Source organism: Dreissena polymorpha, chromosome 4 (assembly GCF_020536995.1).
Source record: "Dreissena polymorpha isolate Duluth1 chromosome 4, UMN_Dpol_1.0, whole genome shotgun sequence".
Lineage (NCBI taxonomy): Eukaryota > Metazoa > Mollusca > Bivalvia > Myida > Dreissenidae > Dreissena > Dreissena polymorpha.
This window is the reverse complement of record NC_068358.1, coordinates 75,466,380-75,486,522: the sequence shown is the minus strand read 5'-3', so window position 1 is coordinate 75,486,522 and position 20,143 is coordinate 75,466,380.

Genomic DNA, 20,143 nt, shown 5'->3' with positions numbered 1-20,143 from the left:
CTAAATCTTTTCGACTGCGGTTTTGGATGGTTGACATCTGTATGCATGCAAACATTTAAAAACTCTTAAAACGTTAATATGTCGTATTTAAGTAGCTAAATAAATACAAGTGGTCATGTACTAGTTATTACTAACGCACACATAGGCCACGTCAGAACTTATCATTAAATGAACTGCTTATCACAGCGCGTTTAATTCGTCGGTCGATCATTCGTTTGCACTCGTGCAACACGAACCCTACTTTCGTTTTCAAAAAGACGACAACATAATGAGAAACGTGGAATGTATATGAAAACAATTAATATACACATTGAAATAGTATAAATGCACATGAGAAAACTAAAAATCATCAATACTGGAAAACCTAGTTAGTTTCGTCAAATAATATTAAAAGTGCGTAAATGTCAACGAATAATTAAATTAAAAAACGGATTTTTTTATGCTTCACTAAAACTTATATTATATTATGCACTTCCCACATGCGTACGTGCTTTTAACGTCAGTCGTTTAATAAACACTCGGATGAGTACGTGATACTAGCTTATATATTAATAACTCCAGGGTCGTTTTAGGACTAATAATTCATAGATTTGTACACAAATGCATGCATACTTCTAGCAAACTATTTGAGTTAGCGATTTTGCACTACTGACGTTTGCCCTTTACGACTTTCAGAATTGAAGAAGATATTTCATTAGATGCACATGACTGCGTCTTGACACAAGGAATTTGAATTTTAAATTTTTTTTACCGGAGCAAATTTTCATCATGGTATCATTTAAGCTCAGTCAAATCGTGACTAGCGAAACAATCTCAATCATGCACATAACAAGTGCCATAGTAGCCAATAAGTTGCGCTTGTTATTGAAATGCCCCCCCCCCCCCCCCCTCTGTGTATTTTTAACATCTATCGATTGAAAGGACGCGTGGGACGTTGTTCACTGTATCTTATCTCAATGTCAAACATGTCACGGAAAGAGGTCACAGCTTTTAGTTCATATTCCTCCTTCGTATGTATAATATGCACAAAATTGGTTTTTCTGCTTCGATCCTTTGATTTAATTTAATAATTCGACCCGGTTCAATGAAAATAATAAACCTCAAAGTATTATATGGTCTAAGTATTGTTTTAAATCACTATACAGCGCACACATCTTTCAATAGCTTTAACATGAAATTGCATTGAATTATTTATGTCAAATGATCCCTGTGAAATAACGACATGTGTTGGTATTAAAATATGTTAATGAGCTACACTCAAGTCGAAAAATAGTAAGATCAATTGGATATTTCAGAATAATTTTGATATCATGTTACCCATTCTACTTGTCATTATAAATAAATGATCAATATTTAGTATTTTTACTAACAGCGTTGTAAAACTATTTGTGTCTTTGTCATGTCTTGTTATTTAAATTGAAACACATTGAATCTCTTTATAACAAATTTACAGTCAAAACATTAATGCATAATAGTCCAACTACTGAAATAGGATCAGATAACGGTAATCGTATTCAGTTAACAAATTTGAAATGCCTTTTTATCTATAAAATATAATTACATGATCTTTAAGCTTACCGGTAAGTCACAAAAGATTAACAGTTCGGTTTACATTTAGTTAACTTTTATATCTTAACAATAATATTTTATAATACTTGTTTCTTAGAATTGCAAAAATAATTGTCAAAAATAAAGACCTAAATTATATTTTCAAAAAATGCTAGATCAATAAAGTTGATTTATTTTCAGACGATTTGCTGAAAATAAAGAAAAAAATATGAATATCACTTCTCAGACACCATAACATACTTGCATGCATACATGTTTTGCGTGTGTTATTTGTAGTGCAAATATTGTATTCATTCATTGTTAGTAAATATAATAGGCACAGGGTGTAAGTGTTGCACCGTGAACAATTGATGCAAGTAGAGATTGTGTCACAATTTAAGGTGGAGTTTCATTACTGTTTTTTTCCAGCTGTTTTATACACTTGGAGAAATCAAATAACTTTGAAAGTTCACCAATATGATAATGAAACAATACCTAAAATATAGTTATGTCATGCCCATGTCTCCAATATTTTTGTTTATAAAATGTATGATACAGTGATCATGTCCGTCGTCCGTAAGTACATGTGTGCATGCGTCCGTAAACATTTTCTTCCAGCGATACTCCTTCTAAACCTTGCTTATATTTGACAAAACTTAAAAGGCATTCAAAAGTGTTCGGTCCGTTGCATAAATATGTCACCTTAGCTAAAATATGTTTTTCTTCAAAAATCGTTTTCTATGAAACCACAAAGGATCAGGGATTTGATATTTTATATTTTATGTGAAGCATCGTCTATATGTCCTCTGTAAAGTTTGTTCAAAAAATGCATCTAGGTTGAAACTGGCCACCACCCAGAGGTCACACGACTTATATTGACTTACATAGTAATACATTTGCACATCTGCTATGAAATCGCACGGGACGGGGAAACATATTTTGTCATCGACAATAATTGTCGTTAAAATGCCCATTGGGTCATAATTGGCACCGCACTGAGGTTTACTTGTTTTGCTTGTATGTATATTGTGTACAATTAAAAACAAACTCTGAAATCTGAAGGCCAAGAGGTTTGGTCTTTGGCATGTACACTTGTGCGTCGATCCTGTACCGATTCAAAACATACCCCTGAGGTCAAAACTGGCCATGCCCTGTATACGTTTTATATACACTTATATAGTAAATAACTTTTAAAAAACTTCCCTGAAATCACTAGCTTATGTGGTTTTATATATACGGGATATGACATCATTTGGTGGTCCTCTACCAATTTGTTTCTTAACAAATATAGAAATTCGCAAAACAGTTCATTTGGTGAAAAAGATTAAATGATGGAAATTGGACATAATTAAAAAAAGATTTTTTGGTTTTCCTTTCTTTTTTCTTTTTACCAGATGTCAATAGTTTGGTGAATGTCAAGGACAAGTCTTAATATTGCTATTCTAAATGTGCATTGGATTCCATTTGCAATATGAGCATTATGCGCATTTTAATTTATAGGGGAATTTGGGACTCCTGTATTGCATATTTAAGTGCAATAAAATGTGTTTGATGAAGTCCTACATACAAGCTTTAAGTTTGCTCAGTGTTCAGAGGAGAGGAGATGAAGACCGTTGCACAAAGAACCACCGTCATAGGAGAATGGGTCATTTTTCATAACATGCTCAGCATTAATGGATTTGTATTTGTATTGACGATGGAATTATTAAACCAATTTGAAGTTCAAATAAGTATAAATATTAAATAAAATTATATATTTATGCAACTTCAATATGCCTAAAAAAGTGCTCGGATAACTTACTTTAATATGCATGTATTTTTACAGTATTTAATATTCTTTTTGCTTGTCTAGATATTCAATAATATAGTATTACTTCGTACATGTTAAAAAATGTTAGTCGACGACACTCCGCGTATTGTTTTTAGACAAAGAAGGAAATTAAGTTAGAGGTTTGTTAAATAATTATTGGCAGAGCCTACTGTTTTTAAAATAGTTCTTAATATTTCCGGGAACAGCGAAATGCACGTGTGCAAATATGCCCATTAAATAGTAACCAACTTACCGTTTCTGATCAATGTATGTAACAAACCGTTATATTAAATGAACTCTTTTATAATTTAAAAAAAACGTAAGGCTTATGAATCTAAATTTAAGTTGTTTTTGTCCCCATTTCGCTTTCTTTTTGAATTGATTATATGATGTCATATTGGACTTTTTATGTGTTTAATAGTGAATCTGGCGTATTCGTAAATTTGTATAAATGAAATTTACGTCTTCTTGTTTTGATATGGTTAGATTACACAATTGGTAAGCACCTGGACGTCGTACAAAGATTGGCGGAGATTAGAACAACTATTGTGTTCATGCATTAGATGACAAAATTCAGGTTTAGAAAAACGAGATCGTGTTAAAATCGAAACAATATATTTTCTTTCCTAATTTGCCGTCCTATAACCCACGGGCAGGGGTATAGATGCGAGTTATAAAATAACCATTTCTTTGAACTCGTGTTTCCTACACATCTTAACTCCTGACCTTTGTTTATTCGATAACAAACTATGAAAAGAAACTGTGCGTATACCTAAATATTATATAAACACTACTTTAATATTAGCTCGATATATTGATACATATCAAATAGGTATCAATTAGGTACATATAAACCATGGAAAATTCGATGTTGTCTAAGATGTTAAAAAAGACGATGCAGCACAACACCAAAGAACATGATGGAACATCTTTGATGCCTTTATTTTAACGGGCCTAGCAATCCAATTGATTTCATCTCACGAGAAGGCAGTGAGAATTCTCCCGCGTGGCAATAAGGGTATATCAAACCCTTCAAATAAATTTCTGGAAAACTATTCTGAAAAAGTTTCATGAAGATTTTACAAAACTTATGAAGCTATTCACAAAGTTTCACTATAGCCATAGAAGGAATATTTCACATAACTCTCAAGGCCCCTAAGCAGTTATGTTGTTCAACGAAAGAGCTTTCATACACCATTTCAAAACTGGCATATACTTGCAAATACTGGCTTGTGACAATAGCATACTCCCTATACATGGGTTAAACAATTTAAAATAGTATTAAACAACCAAACCTCAAAGTCTTTTCAGACATTTGTTGTGCATCAAGTATTAAAATATTTCTTTCTTTTGCTCGTATTGTTATGTCTGAAGTTTTCATGCTTTTTAGTTATTTTCCGATAATTTTAAAGTCAAAACATTTTATATTGAAACCGGTCCAAAAGTTGTACGATGAGATGATAGGCCCACACCCCTATTGCCCTACTCATTGAATAGAAGCTGGTGGTATTATATATACTTATATTGCTGTTAGTTGCTCTGTCTGACAACGGTAAAGAATAAACCTATTGTAAAATCAATCCTTTTTGCTCGTGGGAAACCATCCATCTAGGGGTCTAGACAATAACAAACATCAATAAATCAACATTACAGATGGCACTGTATATGTTAAATATGTTAAGACCAAAATAACATAGTACCAATTAAGTGAAATCCATCTGCTATATACTAATTTCCTTACAAATCTTTAGATGTTTGTCCTGTAAAAATAGAAGTCCAACTCCCAGTTGAGATTAATTGTGGCTTCATTATTCCCTTTGCCCTTGAAAGGCACTAGACTATGCAGCATTGAACTTTCAGTGTTGCAGCAAACAATCAGTAATGATTCTGATTTAAAAATAGCACAGCAATATTGACTCAGTGATGTCTATTGATTTTCGCTGCTGAGTCATTCGGTGAGATTGAAGTGAATTCCTGACAGACATTAATCCATGATTGGAGATCAATACAAAAACAAGTCATTATACTGTAGTTGTTTTACCCTAACACATTTTCTGCAAACATATGTGCTATCTGCTGATGTGTTGATGATACCTATATTTTTTATTAAATAATGTGATCTGACTTCTTTCAGATGGTATATTGTTAATTTCGTAAAAGTAATGCTTCTTTAGGTCAATACAATTATTTCTTCATTGCAAAACAAAGCTCCTGACCAATGTAAAAATGAAGAGTGGTAGATTAACAAGTTCGTTCTAGTACGGTTTCACTATTGATATAAAAGGAAAACTGCTTACCATCTGGCAGAAATGGTTTCTGCGTCCAGAACCCGATTTTCAAACTTTATCAAGATATGGTAAGAATGAATGTTTTAACAAGTCTCTTGAACATAACACTTATAGAGTGTTCTCAAGGCGTTACTTAAGTCATATAAGCAAAACTGCCTCGCCCCTTGGTGCCCTTGTTCGAAACGGACAGGAACCATTTTCAAACCCTCTTAATATATCATATAAAACAAATGTTCTCATAAACATCCATGAAGATTTAGGGAAAATGTGACTTACAGAATGTAAACAAAGTTTCACAACAGCAATATGAAGAAATGTGGCCCTCTCCACTGGCGGCCATGTCTTTCAACGGGGCTTACGTTAACATTAAGACACCAACAATTTTACGTCTGTCCAAAGTTTCGTTTAAGTCTTATAAGACAAACTTACTGGCCCTTGGCAAGATTGTTTAACAGACAAAAACATTTCACAGACATAATATACATTTTCGTATTCGGCTGAGATATGATTAGAAAAAAACAATGTCATGACAAACCTTTATGATGAAATGACCAAACATGTGACCATAGTATTAACACGGTTTAAATAAAGCAATACAAGGAAAACTGCCATCCAACCCCCCAAGCGGCTATATTTTTAAAAGAATGGAACGATTTTTGAAATCGGCTCAGATATCATCAAAATAAATTGATTGGGCTTAAATGTGACTAATACAATATATACCACACTCTTTTAATTTTTACCTAATGTCAAAGTTGTTTTACCTGGCGTGACTTAGTTTCAAACTCCGTCTGGATATAATTGTGTCACATAAGCTGACAAAGCTTCATAAAGGAATGGAAAAATGTGCCCCATAGAGTGTTCAAATGGTATTGCCATAAAAGCAATCTACCCCCTACCCCCCCCCCCCCCCTCGCCCTTTGCTGTTTGTGCTGAATATAACTGCATCCTTGATTGTTGTCAGGAAAACATATTTAAAACAGTATAGGCTGGATATAAATGAAGGGCTTTGAGAGGAAGTGATGAATAAAAGTACTATCAGCAGTTCAACAATATTTACAGAGGTATTGTCCTCTGTTAATTTTCATGTACAGTCTATAATTCCATAACCATGGAAAATATGAAAAGATAACAATAACTAGATCTACAGTGGACATTGTAAAGTGCATTAGCTATACATTTCTTTTCAGTGTTTTCATAATTATGCTCCATTATATATTTCTTCTGTGGAGTCCAATAAAAGTAAAACAAATACATTATTTCAAAACTGACATCAGGGATTAAAATACAAAATAATAAACTACGTCTTTCAGATGCAGTGATGAGTTTAACAATCATAAATATTTCTTTGATATTAATGGAATTGTTGCCCTTTGTGTAATTTTCTTGTGAAACTGTTGATACTTTTACTATCAAATAAAAATTGATTTAAATGCACACTGATATTTCAAAAAATGAAATAGAGATGTCTGTTTTTTTGGTTTAGAAAAATAAAATAAATGAAAGGTTGTTATCAACTTTAAAGGTCAAGAACACACTGTCTGGTCAAAACAATAATTCGGTGGCATTCGGCACTTACAATGACAGCATTGCTTCATCAATGCAAAATAAACATTAACAACTATTTAATTAAATTTGAATTGAATGGGTGCGAAGAGAAGTGGATCACTATTAGACCCGACTGTTGCATGAAAATATCACACAAAAAGCAAAGGTGTAAACACTTACAGACCCTTGAAATAAATAAGTTATTATAACTGTGACAAATATGTGTTCTCGTTTTATATATTTTTAATGAAGCGATTGATCTGTTATTCATTCAATTTTTCCTCCATTCTATTGTTGAAATATCTATTGCTGTTTTGTTGTGAATTAGTCAGACCGACGACTTGCTCAGCTTGTGATGCGTCTTTCTACAAACGCCAGGACTGCGTGTTCGAATCCCAACATGGCCACACCTATTGGTTGGTCATGAAGGGATGTTCATCGCGATTCTCCCTCTTATTTGAGTAGGGCATTTGTAAGTTGCGGCATATATAATTGCACTTAGCACTGATAAAAAAGCTTCCCCGCCCAAGAATTGAAACTAGGTAATTGACCGGCTTTGTTAGACTAAAATACTGCAGAACATGTCAAGACTAATGATATTACTACTTAATTCATATATGAACGTGTAATTAATGAAAACCGTGGTTAATGAACATTGTCCTAAAGGAAATTCCGTTAAGGTTGGTTAAAACTAAGTTTGAGTTAACATGACTCGTGTAGATGTCAACTTTGAGTTTGAGTTACAAAACCAATGCACCTTACTATTGGGGTGTTAGAAATTGAATTTGCTCATTTTTTCAGTGGATAGTGAAACAAGTTTACTATCTTGATTTGTTGAAATTGAAATTGTCAGTTTCTAATCAAATAGTTTCGTGTGACTTTCGTTGAAGTAATATGTAGCATTTTAATTATTCAATAAGATTTGTTTTTGTTTTATCTCAATACTGGTAACTTTCGGTAAATATATAGCCCATTAACAGTGGCCTGTTAATTTAGTCGTGTTTTATTTTTACAAGCTCCATATGTTCATGTAAAGTTCTGATTCTTATGAGCTGTGAGTGAGCTGTGAGTGAGAACATAATTTTAGGGCCTACAATGAAGTTATAATGTACAATGTGTACATTCTTTAAATTGTGAGTTAATTTAATAACTAAAATACGTCTCCGTAAATAAATATGTGTGTATGCCATGGTATTAAGAATCATCGATATTTTGTCGAGTGAAGGTGTATTAGACGACCCATGAAATTCAAACTTTTTTACAGTCACCAACAACGGGATGTTGCATGCAAACATCATGCATGTTATTTACGTTTGATTTTACCTTTAACAAGGAAAGTAAACAATACAATGACGCGTACTTTACTTTAGTCTTTATTATATTTAAAAGAAATGTAAAATTTGAGTTCAAGGCTTCTTCTGTATTCGTTATGTATTTATTATAATATTGTTGTTTACATGTCCTTATTGCACCTTGCGTGTAGCTTTAAGTTTGGTTTTAATGCAAAGATTATGGTCTAATATCTACTAAAATACTATAATTACACTCAAAGCGAACAGATTTGTGACCATTATGCTGAGCATGTTACATGCTTCTTATTTATGTTTTATTCTTTCTATTGGCAGTCATTTATTTACTGAATTAATATAACGTTTAATGATGATGTGATCATAAGAATATTTTATAGATATATTATTTTATTTTGTTTATTCTAATACCGAAGGTTTATTACACATTAACGTGAATTCATTATTTTTTTCATTAATGTATTAGTAATTCTTTTAACAGATTTCCGAAATTGCACATGTTTGGTTATCAAACTATGTTGTTATTAAGCAGGCCAATATATAAGCTACCATCTTAATCACAATAAGTGCATAATTCATTAAAAAAGTATTTATAACATTGTTATTCGTCAACATATGGCAAATTACTTTACTGTGATTGTAATGATTTTATTTCACATATCAGTATTGGTTGATGAAATTTTACGATAACAACGTGTGCGGTAATTACCGTCGGTAGCAGCTTGCAGTATTTTTAAAGGAACACGCAAGCGGCTGCGATAAAATGAAGACTGTTTAGATGAGATTTAACAAATACAAAAAATTCATCATTATATTTAAATGGTGTTTTTAATTTTTATTTTATAATCCTAAAGTTTAATAGAAAAGTAGTGCCTAAATTTTTACTTTGATAATAGTGTTATCATTGTGTGTCCTATTTCCCCCTGGGGATGAAAAAAGATTCACGTGACAGAAAATCTCAACGTCAGTAGTCAAGATATAGGCCAAAACGACCGTTTAAGCTAAGTTATTTGTATATAACTTACACAACATAATATTTATTTACGAAAATACATAGAGCAAAACAGATGTTTAAAAATGACGTTTTACATTGAACGGACATATCACCTCCACTTTGACAGGCATTATGTTTTCATTGGCACATCCGGTTAGTGTTGTCTATAAAACATACAAATTGTCTTATAACAATATACTTAAATTGAATACGGAAAAGAGCAACAGACATAAAACATAAGATAATAGAACACCAACATTAATTGTGAATATTGTGGTGTATTTAATTTTAGGGCATATAGTCCGGCAGAAAAAGACATATACCCGACATGTAGGTTTATAGTAAATGTTTAAGTGCTTTTTGTTAGGGAAAATGTTACTGATTAAGATTTCAAATGATGCCGGGCTGATATCTTCGGGGGTTTTGAGAAATCCAAGATGGAGGCCAAGATTGCTTCTTAAGCTTATGCTTCTTAATATTTTTGAATTTAATTAATTGAAATCAAATTGCAGATTATCAGTATATGCAAGGTGACTGCCAATATGGTCGCTTGTGCAAATAACTGCAGTTAAAACTTCATTCCACTACATTGAATCGGAATTTAATTCTATACAACATGAACTAATTGTATTTCTGAATGGCATTTTGAAAAGACCATTCAATGTAATCCACTATAATCTCATAAATGTATTATTTTACCTATCCATGAAGACATTACAGACATGGAAACTAAGAAACCATAATTAACTATTTAACATACAAATGTACTTCAGAATACACTAAGTTAGAACATCATGTACACATACTCGTTAAGCACAAATGATTTACACCCGTTTGATTTACATCGTTTAAGCATGCACTACACAAATACGTTTATAATAATTCGTAATTATTTTTCGAATACATTATATAAAAGCTTACACAAGTTACTTCCCTGTGATAAGTGAAACGTGATTAAATTAGTTCCTTCCATGCTGCTGCTTTCACCATTATTGTTTCGGTCGAAATATGTAATTTTCAGACATTTGATGATCTCGAAATGCATCTGAACAACATAGCATCTGCCAGTCGTACGTCTAAATTGTGGGTTGATTGCTTTATTAAGGCAGTATTTCTTAAAATGTTGTATGTTGGAGCAGAAAGAGAAGTTGATTGGCCGATGCACTGGACATCACTTAAGCTTATGTTACCAAACTTCTTTGCACTCCCAAACTACGCGAGTTACGGCATCTGTTGTCTAAGGTCAGTGGAGAAAATGCTTGAAAGCGCAAAATACTAGTTCTTAAAGGGTGAGCATGTCATAAGACATGTCCCATGGGTTTGGAATGCCATATGGATCGACATGTTCATATACACAACTTTTATGATATATGGCCATGGCAAGAAGGGAATTCAACACATGCACATGAAACTCTCAAGGTTTGAGATTAAGCCTGTATATTTGCAGCAGGATGGAAGAAAGGCTGAGAGAAATGAGAAGTGCCAATTTAGTGGACACTGATAAACAACACACAGAAAAAAAAGCTGTTGAGGATAAATGCAGATTCTAATGATAAAGTCTGAAACAATAGCACCAACGTTGATCAATCAAAAGATATTGGTAAAACCCAAATGATGTAATTATAAAACTAATTACCAGACAATTTTATAGGTCAATATCTAAAAAGATTGAAACCCAAGTAGTGTCTAGAAACCACATAAGGGTTACATACACCAAAGTGTATGACATCAAGCTGATTTATAAAATAGTGATTTACTTACAAGCTAATGCTCGGGAAATTGACATTAACCATAAACTAAACCATGAATTGGCTCCAGTACATACTTCTATGTTAACTGAAAAAGGGGAACAAAATAAGGAAAACCAAATCGGTCCTAACAAATCAATTAAAAGCAGTAGTGTCTGAGTGGCAAATTAAAAGCCAGATTACATGTTAATTAATAGATTGATCTGCTGCCGTGTATCTCATTCACTGGGCCTTAGACGGTAGATAATGACTATATTTACAATTTTAAGTCTTACATGAGACACAATCTGATTAAATGTGATGTCTACTTAGTGTTTGATCCGATACATAGACTTAAGCGCCAAGAGTGTGTCGAGGTCAGGTAGACAATCCAATGTCTCAAGGGTGTACAAAAAACGGGAGACAGGTCATTACCACCAAAAATGTTACACTAGGTATCACACGAACAAACGACAGCAGGTCTCTCTGATTTGTAAAGCGTTATGCACGGATAATGAATTTCAAATCTTGTGCACTCAAGTTGGTCGTTACAGGAGATCATGATACGTCCACTGAAATATATTAATGTGTCATTATTAAGCGAGCTGATTTAAAAACAACGCACGAAGAAGCTGGCCTTATTTTGATAAGGCAAATGGTTGATGATGTAGTAGTGAGAGAAAGACTAATTAAAAACATTCTCAAAACGACCCAAAAGCAGCTGTGGCTGGATAGTTTAGTATCGGTAAGGGTTTAGTTATTAAGAAGCTGAACGAGAGCAACTCCATCATATTGTTAGGCGATATTACAGCTTGTATGAAAGAAGTTGTGAAGGAAGCAACCAGGTTTGTCTCACTTGATATGGAAAGCCTGATACAGAGGAAATGTCTATTTGGACAGCCAGACTAGGCAAGTCGGGTAACTCTATGCAATCGGTAGCAAGCTTCTTGCCAACCGCGGAAGCATTGTATGAAAATGTAAAACGTGCTCACATACAGGCGTGTATATGGAAACACGCATTAGATGCAAATCCCCCACATCTGAGTTTATATGATTATGGTTGGCGGAATGACGAGGCGTCAAACACCCTTTTACCCATTACAGTAGTGTACCTGCTCATCAAATGTTGCTTTAGCTACATTCAATCTGCTTAAAATGATAACATGTGGGTGTATGGGCGATAGCCCATGTTCAACACTTCGGAGCTCATGTAATTTAGCGCGACTACCATTTTTTTTTAAATGCGCTTGTCAAAAGGTTCAGATTGACACAATGAAGTGTAAAAATGAGCAGACAAATCATGCCTGTTAGATAACCTTCTTTGTCGATGAGAAAGGAAAGATGGAGACTAATGTATTGCGTTATTTAATTGTTGGTATAAAAGACAAACATGGTAACTGAACTAATATTTTAATTAGAACATTACTCTATGTTAGACGTCAACTCACAACATGCTGATGATGAGGAGGATGAATCCATTATTGATCATAATTATTGATCATAAACCCAAATAATTGATTTGGGTACGAGTTGTGCCCTCTAAACACAAGACTTAATTAGTGTGCGTAAAGAGGTTACTCAGGGATGAACCTTTACGCACATGAATTAAGCCCTGTTTTCTCAGAGGAAGGCTCATATATTTTCTATTGTCTACTGGCAGTAGACAGTTGACAGTAGACATTTGGCAGTAGACAGTAGACTATATAACTATGGTAGTATAATTGACTGTAGACAGTTGTCAGAAAGCAGTTTGCAGTCAGCAGTACACAGTGGACAGTAAGCAGTTGGCAGTTGGCGGAATGCAGTAGGCTGTCGTTTATGGTATTCCGTAAGAAGTGCATTTTAACTCAACTTCAAGACTAATAATGAAAGAAAGCCGTTTGAAAATTCAAATTGATTACTCTGACTACATAAACCATTACAATCTTTTTTTAAATCTCCATTAAGTAACATTACGTAACGAGATCAAATGTTTATTAAAATATGTAATTTCATTCGGTTCTATTCATAAGACGGTATAAATGAGAGATAGATGCATTATGTCACGTGCATCTTAAGGACACAACTAATTCAATAAAATGTTACATAAAATAATCTAAACAGACAAGAATGTTAATATCTACTAAACAGACAAATAAAAAACTACGTTAACAAACTTAAGCATGATAAAATGCCAGATTAAAAAAACACGATATATTTGTCATGCATTTGAATAGAAATTGGCATAAATATGTGTACAGATATATGAACAATGTGCGATGGGCCGAATTCGTTGTTAATCAAATAAATTATAATCAATAAACAATTTTAAACAATACGCTGGGATCGCTTTTTCCGCGGGTAGGATCAATCCAAAACTTTAGCGGGGGGGGGGGGGGGGCTGTAAATTCTTGAAATTTAAACTTATGTTAACCAAAACCAACACTTATGACATTAACACCATAATTACTTATACCCGACAAATGAATGATGTAGTTAGAAGTTGCAATAGCTTTTGAAAAATGTCATGCTCTTTAAATGTCAAGAAAATTTTTATTGACATATCTTTAAAAAGGTTCCATTGTGTGCAGGATATTCAATGTTATATCTTAGTTATGTATGCCTTTATTGTGCAATGTGTTCTGCGTTGCATACACTATCTGATAAAGTCAACGTTTTTGTTGACTTTACATTGGGCTAGTAAAGCATTATTTTTTTTTGCTAAATTATGGCGATGGTAAATCTTTTAAAGCGCACTTCTATGACCAAACACACCAATACGCTTCTGTGTTTGCATCTTACTCGTAATCGACTATGTATAGGCAGATAAAAACGTAAGTAGATACTCAACTCATTATAAAAGAAATATCTTTTACAGTGTAAGCATGCGTTTTATAGCCGAGTCCCTCTGTTACAATTCATACAAAGTCAGCCTTTTTTCTATAAAGAAACAGCCGCCTATTGTGTCAAGAGGGCTTTAATTGCATTTTGAAGGATACCTTTATAATTTACTTGCAAGTGATTTTCATACATTGTAATTCCCGTAACGCGTCAATGGGGCTTTGCTTTAAAATGAGACGGTGGCTGATCTGCAACGCGGGGAACTCCACGATGGTTTTCCACCGCATAGTCGTCATTAAAAATATAATTGGAAGATTATTGTATATAATTAACTTAAAAAGCAGTTACGCCGGTACTTTGAGCGACTAAAACATAATAATTAGTTTTGAAATTACAATACCAAGTCAAATGGGCTCAATCCCGCATCGGCTTCAAATTCGCATAGAAGATTACGTATTACTTTTACTTATTGTGTTATTTTAAACCTGGTCGCAAACAATTGATTGATGTCAGATTTCGAAATACAAAGTATTATGATAAAGTGTTTACAAAATGATAGATAATAATGCCAGTTCATGAAATAACATGCATGGCAGAATACAATTCAGCGTATTAGCCATGACATAATTGAAAAAAAAACACACTCGTTTGAAAATTAGATAATGTGGATACCACACATATAAAAGCCACCATCGTAATGCGAAATAGAGTTTAGCATTTGAAAATATTATATTCTTATAAAACAATATAGTTTTCAGACAATTTATCTTGAAAATTAACGTAATTCATGTAAGTTTATATATCCAGTAATCAAACGGGCAAGATGCACTTAGGCTCCTTATTTTTCATTAATACAGAGAGGGTTATGTTCAGTTTTTATTGTCAAACTTTTAAGTATGCATCTTGTACAACCCTAGTAAATGCGCTGTTGTTGTTTTTAATGAGCAGGGACATAAGCATCAATATTCATTCAAACTGGGTCCTGACCCGATTCCTACCGCAGACAAATACACGCATCTTGGGATTGTCTGCGACAGTGCGCTGGCAACAAAGGGATCTATCCAGGAAGCAAGTGTAAACCTACGTGGGACATATTTCAACATATGTGGTACTGGAATTAGCAGCGAAAATGTTGGTGCAGAAACATTGATGACGATATATACGACAGCCATACTTCCGAAGGCAATGTACGGTTGTGAACTCTTGAATAACTGTGCAGCAAGTGATGTAGCTCGGTTAGAATCTGCACATAGATTTTGTATAAAACACATGCAGGGTTTGCACAAAAGTATATCTACAGACTACTGTATGTGTATATCAAATGCATCACCGATTGAAACATACATGGACTGCTCGAAGTTAAAATTCCTAGGCCAGCTATGCACATTGTCGCCAAAGTACCTGGTGAAAGATGTATTTCACAACAGGTTGCTCAGATATATGAATCTGGAAAATCAAAGTGCAGGTTTTATGGTAGACGTGTACAGGCTCCTTGGAAAGTACGGTCTCCTTCAGTTTCTCAATGAATACATCGAAACTGGACTATTCCGAACAAAGTTTACATGGAAAATTATAATTGATCAAACAGTGAATCTGCAGGCGAAAATCGATGTGGCTCAGCGACTTTTGTGCTGTGACCAGTACAACCTTCTAGAAAATGTGATTAAACCAGGCAATTGCCCGCCACTGTGGGATATAGCGAGGGCAAATCCAAATCTTCTGACTGCCTGTCAAACAATTCTAAATAGTATAGGATTAGTGACGTCACGCCCATTCTCTCAAAAGTGTAGCCTGTGTAACCTTATCGTTGATAATATAACTGTACCTTTGATGTGTTTCTGTACCACCAATGATGCACAACGAAAGCGGCTGTGGGAACATCTTCTTAACCGCATCGGAATATTCCGATTTACGGCATTAATGTCAATGAGCGCCTTTTGGCAAACCGTATCGTTGCTGAAACTCAGCGCAGAAAATGAAAACGGGCGATTCTCAAACTTGTCTATTACGATGGCTGCTTTTCAGCTTTTTTAAGTTAAAGTGTATTATTACATTTTTTCACTATCTTTAAATTCCGATGTCTTTCTCAAGATATGATTTTGACGATGCTGCGAAGCAGATCGTCGAAGTTATCATTCCATGAAAATATTCTTCACAATGGCGACCTATGTAAAAGACCGAGCCAGCCCGATTGAGATATCTCGATTTTTGACGATGCTTGAACAGCATCGTCCAAGGTATGAAAACCATCAAAAAAAATTCACAATGGCGACCTATGTAAAAGACCGAGCCAGTCCGATTGAGATAACTCGATTTTTCAGTTACTTCCTTTTTGCATTCGCGTAGGAGATTGCTCGTCATTGATAACATTCTCCTAGCAGAGTTGTCGTTCGTGTTTTAATATTCAACAATGGCCGCCCCCATGAGAGTCTCGATTCAAAACTTTCTTACTGCATAAATTGGCTTGTTTCGCTATTTAGAAGCTGTCATTTAGGATATATGAATTATTTATTCACTAAATCTCCGCTTATGACAACAACAGTTGGAATTCGAAGGATATATACTCGATGTGAATGAAGGACTTTCTGGATCGTAACAGCTTGACACGGCAAAACTGGCATACTGGTATTTTTTTGTTATCAATATAAGTCACATTGTGCTTTATAAATTGTATTCGAGCATTTTGCGACTTATTGAATGACTATGATACCCGATATCAACATTTCATCGGGGATTTGCAGATCACCAAGCTGTCCTTAGTGTTAGTACTTTTTATCATTTTAAAGTTAAATGAACTGTGTCACAGTAAAAGAGACATTAAGGCGAGGGTGACCAGTTTGGATCTAGATCAGCCTGCAGTCGCTTGAAAGCTGTTTGCTTAAAAGCGTTTTTCTGAAAATAACAAATAATTTAATTGGATACTGATTTGACTGCGCTTTTCCTGTGACCTGGCTCAAATAATAGAATTGTCATTAATCAAATTATTTATTTCGAACATTAATCAATTGTTTTTCTTGTCCCTCGGGATCAATGACTCCAGCACTTTCCTGTTGAGAATTGAATACTGCTAAAGGCGATGCTAGGGGGCGTGAGAGATGTTGCACCTTCCAGTATCGCTCGATTGTTCATTGTCGGCTCGGGTACTACGTACATGTATCCCGGGTACAGTAAATATACTAAAATGTACCCTGGAAATTTAACCCTAAATCGGTAGTTGTCGACTATTTTTTTGTAATAATTATATATACACATTTATGTCAATTTTCTGTAGAATGGCCTCTATATTATCGGAACACATACTCAAAAAGCATGTTGATGCAGTGTTTTTTGAAGAGAAGTGTGTTTAAGATAATCGGTTGCGCGTTTTACAACATCAGATTTTGGGCGCGAATACAACTCGGGTACAGTCTAATATGGACCGAGTACAATTACGTTTATTTACCGTACCTGGGGTACATGTAAGTATACTTAGAGTTCTCAGGGTACATGTAAGTATACTTAAGAGTACCCGGGGTACATGTAAGTAGTACCAGAGCCGACAATGACCAATCAAGCTCCATTATCCCTCATGAACCGACTCAAAAAACCGAGTCGGCAATATTTGACTTAATTTTTGGTTTGGTTGTTCTCGAGGGATCGAAAATTTCAGAATCTTCCTAAAAGCCCTACGGGTTTGATCCCCAGAAGCGACATTGAAAACTAGCATACTTTGTATCTAAAAGGCTGCTAAACCTGATATACAATGATAATGTGAATTTTCTCTTACATGATGTTCATCAGTGATATTATATAAAAACTTACAGCAGTAGTAAACAACTGGACAATAATTAATGAACGCATCTCTCATTTGTCTTTTACACTTTGATTTTGACATGGCCTAGATTTAAATATGTGACTGGACTTTACCAGCACTCCTGTAACAGAGCTAAAGTTTAAATGTACCATTGAAGATCACCTAAATCCAGATTTGCTATTATAGACGTGTGGAAAGTTTTAAGGGTGTGACAAGTAAGCAAAAATTGGTCATTACCCAGAGGCAACAACTGATTAAAACAAGAAAAATCAGTGCCTGATTTAGATTTCCTTAGATAGTTCAATAAAAACTAATTTCATAAGCCTGGTAACAGTTTAACGGTAATGCTACCAATGTGTCCAATGCTACCAGGGCCTTGAATTTGAAATCTAGGACATGCATGGTCATTTCTTCATGAAATCAGGACACAAAATTGTATTTTAAGTCCTTAATTGACATGGCTATAGTTCTCAGATTATTATAAGCTCAATCAGTATATTTATATCATTATTTATGCTTTGTGTATTGTAAACATATACACAATCATGCAGTTACATGATAGCAATAAATAATATCAAAGCTACCCATACTATAAAGGTCATTGACAAAGCCTATGGTCAAAATGTGAACACATTGAGTGTAATCGCCCTCTCGTGCCAACAAAAACAACACGTTGACAGGTTGTCATTTTTGACAGTTCTACTTTCACTTTCATTTTGTGATATCAAACTATTAACAATTATGTTGCTGAGAAAAATATCGCTATTGCTTTTTATGCCCCCGGTAGGGTGGCCTATATCAGTTGAACTGTCAGTCAGTCAGTCAGTCAGTCAGTCAGTCAGTGTGTCAGTCTGTCCGTCCGTCCGAAAACTTTACTGGCCATAACTTTTTTTAATATTGAACATAGCAACTTGATATTTGGCATACATGTGCATCTCATGGAGCTGCACATTTTCAGTTGTGAAAGGTGAAGGTGAAGGTCATCCTTCAAGGTCAAATGTCAAATATAAAGCGTCTGTCTGTCTGTCCGAAAACTTTAACATTGGCCATAACTTTTTCAATATTGGCGTGCATGCGTATCTCATAGAGCTGCACATATTGATTGGTGAAAGGTCAAGGTCATCCTTCAAGGTAAAGGTCAAAGGTCAAATTTTGCAATATTGAAGATAGCAACTCCATATTCGGCATGCATGTGTATGCCATAGAGCTGCACATTTTGAGTGGTGAAAGGTCAAGGTCATCCTTCAAGGTCAAAGGTAAAATATATGGCTTCAAAGCTGCGCAGCAGGGGGCATTGTGTTTCACAAACACAGCTCTTGTTTAATATATTTTCTGCACATTTCTTCAAAAAACTTACATCAATACACGATTTTCTTCGTTAATTCAATCATTCCTGACAGACTTGTGTACATATTTCGCTTACATTTTGACGCGCGTAGGTAGGACCGCATTACCGCTTCAAAAATGTGTATTCATACTATTGCCTTCGAGGAACTTATCTGATGTTTGACGGAAAGGGCCGAAAATGTGCGAGTGTGGGTCAAGTTCCCCACAGGTACTACTTTCCCGTTCCCCCAAATTTTTTTCCGTACTTAAAATTTTTCGTACCCAATTTTTTTTCGTACCCAATTTTTTTTCGCACCCAATTTTTTTTTCGTACCCAATTTTTTTTTCATCCCCAATTTTTTGTTCGTACCCAAATTTTTTCCGGTCCCAATTTTTGTGTTCCCAAATATTTTTTCGAACCCAAATTTGTTTTCATACCCAAATTTTTTTCGCAAAATTTTTGTACCAATTTTTTTTTTCGTACCAACATACACAATTGTGGTGATTGTGGTGATGTAGATAAACTTAACTTGATGCTTTTATATCCATCCTCTCAAAAGCATCGTCACACCAGTACTGTCAGTTCTTTGATTCTAATCGGCATACCTCGCTGATTATCATTGATAAAGGTATAGGAAACTCAGCTGTAAATAGGACAGCATATTCTGGGGAAAAGATTCAATAATAGTTTGGAAAAATTTATTTTAAATCAGTTATATTCAATCCATTATATGTTTATAGATCAATAAAACAACTATGCATGTTCTGTATTGTATTTGACATTTGTCGTGATTCAGTAAATGAATTGCGAATTAAAACGTGTATAATAAACTTTCAACGCGATCATGAGTGTAAAGAAAACGAATTATTTCGAACCTGCCATTTGTAAACGTTGTAGCGACTATGGTATATAAACAGCATAATAGCCGTGTGATATCTGTGAAACTCGCTCTTATGCGTGCTTTCTCATTTTGCATGTTTA